Below are 4,702 nucleotides of genomic sequence, written 5' to 3'. Positions count from 1 at the left end.
TTGCACTACATAACTAGGTGTGGCATATAGACAGTGTGAAAATTAAGGTTTATTGTGTCTATCTCACCAATGAACACATGTGGTATTAATTGAAGGGTAATTTAATTGAAGGGCAGAAAGATAAATGGCTGAGCAAGCTTCGCCTATCTGGTCTCTTGCTTTCTGATGGTTGGACCAGGGTGCAACTACCTTAGCTAGTTCCCTGCTTCAGCTGGCAAGGCTCACTTTCTGTGAGACATCCCTGAGGAGAAGCCACATGGCTCTACCCTGATGCTACCCTGGGTACTGGAGCAGCCATGTGGAGACCCCTGCCAGCACTGAGATTCTTACATTCTCACTGATTCTGCTTTCCTCCTGCATTCAGCATCATTGTGTATGTTTTCTAAGTTTGAGGAGGACTTTGTAGATCGGTGTCAAACATATGGGCTAATGTCAAACTTATGGGGTTGAACTGGACTGGGTTGGGATGCTTTCTTAATGTATACTTACCCTTTATATAAAACTCTCTTATAAAATATGAGTGTCTATGAATGTTGTTTCTCTAGTCTACCCAGACTAACACAGACAGCATATTTTAATACTTTGATAATAGAGAAGAAAAAATAAGATGGAGATGAGTCTACTGGGTAAAGCAAGTTTTATCAAAGTGACCCCTCACTTTGATAAGGAATGCTGGAGTAAGGGTAAACCTAAATAGTTTACTTTAAAGGCATTAACCTAAATATCACTTAAGACATGAGAGTCTAGAGAAAAGATACACAGGACACAGGTATGCTATGAACCTTTCTATAGGAGAAACACTGTTGAGTAAAATACCTTAGTGGACTTGTTATAGGAAGTTCCTGCTGCCACCTTAATGAGAAAACAAAATAAGATTGTCTAAGAATATATAAATCAACGTACATTGGTCTATTCCACCTGCCTTATCTCTGTCCCAAACCATTATAAAAATCTGTCAGTGCATTTGGAGCGGGGTGGGTGCTAGTAATGGGAAGAAATAATCAAGATGCTCTGGACTGATATTTTTCTATAGTTCCAGAAAGCTTGGTGATATACTGTAGACTGATAAATGTTTCATCAAGTGACTCTTAAACTGTTCTGCTCGTAAGGCAAATATGGGACCTTACTGCTGAAAGTGGTCAGCAACAGGGGTATTTAATTGAAACAGCCTGACCCAGCCCATCCACTTTGACCTTCCCTGGCTATGAGGGGGTATGAATTTCTACTGAAGATAAAGATGGACTATAAGGGGCCTTAGAAAAGGGCATAGGAGGGCATCAAACAAGCTATTTCATGTCTTAAGTCCTATAAACCTGTGGAAGGCTCAACAGTCACAGTTTTAAAAATTGAGCACGTTCCTATCCCTTGTAACATTTCTGTAAATATTTCAGTACTAAAAACTGGGACTTGGGATTGGAGTGACATAACCACAATACTACTCACACGTGAACAAAGCTACAATTAATAACCAATTATACTCAGTTACCCTTTTTACTATTTGTCATGTTGTATTATTTTGTTATGTGAATTGGGACCCAAATGAGTCCATGTACTACAATGGTCAAAGTCTTAATGTGTCAATCTATAGGTTTACAATTCTTCAAAGTTACCTTTGTTACAATTCTTCAAAGTAAGATCACCTATCCTATAGAACTCTCAATATTCTGTGACTTTCTATTTATATCTCCATGTGGTGATTTTATATGATCTCTCCCCTGTGTTTACTATAAATTGGTTTGCCTCAGAAAATTAGACGTAATGTCAACTTATGTTGACATTTTGATAAGACTTCCTCATAGTGACTACCTCTATAAGCTGGGTGTACTGCTTAGTTTCTGCTTACTGAGCTTAATTAATGGGTCATTGGCTAGTTCTATTGGTTGATAAAGTGGTAACATTATTTAATATAAAGGGCTTATCTAGGTAAACAAGCGGCCATCTAGCTCAGAAGCAACAAAGCCCATATGGAAGAAGCACACCAGCGTGTGTGATCACAAGGTGTTGAAGGGATCAGGTATCAGGCATCAAAGAACAAAAATCAAATCATTGTGAATGAGGGGGTGTACAGATTGGGGACCCAAGACTCAACTGTAGGCAACTGGACCAGGGGTGTGAGGGGTGATACTGGGAGAGTAGAGGATGAGTGGGTTGGAAAGAGGGAACTGATTACAAGGATCTACATGTGACCTCCTCCCTGGGGGACGGACAACAGAAAAGGGGTGAAGGGAGACGCCGGATAGGGCAAGATATGACAAAATAATAATATATAAATTATCAAGGGCTCATGAGGGAGGGGGAAGCAGGGAGGAAGGGGAAAAAAGAGGATCTGATGCAAAGGGTTTAAGTGGAGAGCAAATGCTTTGAAAATGATTAAGGCAAAGAATGCACAGATGTGCTTTATACAATTGATGTATGTATATGTATGGATTGTGATGAGTTGTATGAGCCCCTAATAAAATGTATTAAATTTTTTTTAAAATTAAAAAAAGAAGGATATCAAGGAGGAGATGAGCCAGTCAAGGTGCAGTATAGCAATGATGAAACATACAACTTTCCTCTAGTTCCTAAATGCTTCCTTCCAGCCCAATATCATGATCCCAATTCCACCTTACAAATCTGGCTAGACCAGAGGATGTACACTGGTACAGATAGGAACTGGAAACACAGGGAATCCAGGACAAATGATCCCTTCAGGATCAGTGGTGAGAGTGGCAATACTGGGAGGGTGGAGGGAGGGTGGGGTAGAAAGGGGAAACCGATTATAAGGATCTACATATAACCTCCTCCCTGGGTGATGAACAACAGAAAAGTAGGTGAAGGGAGATGTCAGACTGTGTAAGATATGACAAAATAATAATAAATTATAAAATATGTAGGGTTCGTGAAGGCCCCCCCTAGAAGAATTAATTTCAGAGGACAGCACTGAAGCTGCAGCTCAGGGAGATGGTCATATTTGATCAGAGCACACGGGAGCAAATGAAGGGGTTGGAAGAGAGAGTGGAGCACATCCTGGCCCACCAAGCTTTGAGGACAATATTCCTGCTCAGAGCAACCTATCCACAGAGAATACCATATGGCCAGCCCCACTATGAGATAGGACATCCCTCACTGACCCATAGCCCTATAGGGGACAACACTGGATACACAGTGTGTGAATTGTGCCCGATCTGACCCCACCACATAGAGGCAAAACACTGAGGGTTTGCAACAGAACAGCAAGAGGAACAAAGCAACGAAGTCCCCAGGGAATACTAGAAATAGACTTTGGGTCCAGGACTTGTCACCCCATCAGACTCAACCAGAAAACACTCCTAACGGCCAAAAAACAGTCCTTGAACTAACTACGACCAGGACCAGTGGTGAGAGTGGTGAAACCAGAGCGTGGGGTAGAGAGGGGGAATCAATTACAAGGATCTATATATAACCTCCTCCCTAGGGGACAGACAAGAGAAAAGTGGGTGAAGGGAGACATTGGACTGTATAAGATATGACAAAATAATAATTTATAAATTATCAAAGCTTCATGATGGAGGAGAGAGTTGGGGGGAATGAGGAGCTGATGCCATGGGCTTAGGTGGAGAGCAAATGTTTTGAGAATGATGAGGGTAACGAATGTACAAATGTGCTATGTGCAATTGTATGTATGGATTGTGATGAGTTGTATGAGTACCCAATAAAATGATTTTTTAAGTGTTCATGAAGGAGGGGGTACTGAGAGGTAGGAGTAAAAAATGAGGAGCTGATACCAAGGGCTCAAGTAGAAAGTAAATGTTTTGAGAATGATGAAGGTAACAAATATACAAATGTGCTTTATGCAATTGATGTATTATGGATTGTGATAAGAGTTGTACGAGCCCCAAATAAAATGATTTTTTTTTAAAGAAGAGGAAGCAAAGAGACTCCCTTCAAAAAAGGAGCTTATCTAATCAAGTAATCTGGTCACTCCTCCCATTTTAGATATCTAATCCCTAAATTGCCCATTCTAAGAACCCACTACTCTGGGAAGTCATTCAAGTTCTTCAATCTGAGCAATCTTCATTCCAGTTGGAATTTAGAGCATCTGCAACCACGAGCAAGGTAACGTCCATGGAAATCTCTCAGAAGGCATTAATTTCTATCAGCTCACAGGGTCAGCGTATTCTTGATCGAGTCAGGTTCTGGTCATCTCAGCTTTCAGTAGTTCAAATGGACACCAGTCAGACAACCTGGTCTCTTTTACATATCTTCATCAGCCCTAACCACGTGTGGCTAAGCCATGGCTCTGGGCTCAGTGTCTGCACTACTCTTCAGACCAGCCAGCCTTTCCTCTTCTCTAGGTTCCGGTCCCTGTAGACTAGGTCAACAGACATCAGTGGAATATGTCCAAACACCCCACCTCTTCCTTGCTGCCTTTCTCCCACTTCCACTGCACAAGTGGATCCAGATGGTCACATAGTGAGCATACCAGTGTATTCACTGGCTCCCTTTAAGTCTTAGAAGGAGACCTGAGATAGGCACAGACTTTTCCAGCCTAGATATTTCCATGGGAAAACTGCTCAAAATTGGAAATGTCAATCACTTTTTCCCCTTCAGTCTCAGCTGTTCTAGATGACTCTTCAAATGTAAATATATTGACCCTCAAGGATCAGAGTGGGACCTGCACCCGCACACATCCCCCCCCCCCTTCTTAGCCCTTTTACTTAACTTTGGTTTAAAACAAATG

The sequence above is a fragment of the Tenrec ecaudatus genome, chromosome 4 (assembly GCF_050624435.1).
Source record: "Tenrec ecaudatus isolate mTenEca1 chromosome 4, mTenEca1.hap1, whole genome shotgun sequence".
In the NCBI taxonomy this organism is placed as follows: domain Eukaryota; kingdom Metazoa; phylum Chordata; class Mammalia; order Afrosoricida; family Tenrecidae; genus Tenrec; species Tenrec ecaudatus.
This window is presented reverse-complemented; position numbering follows the sequence as displayed.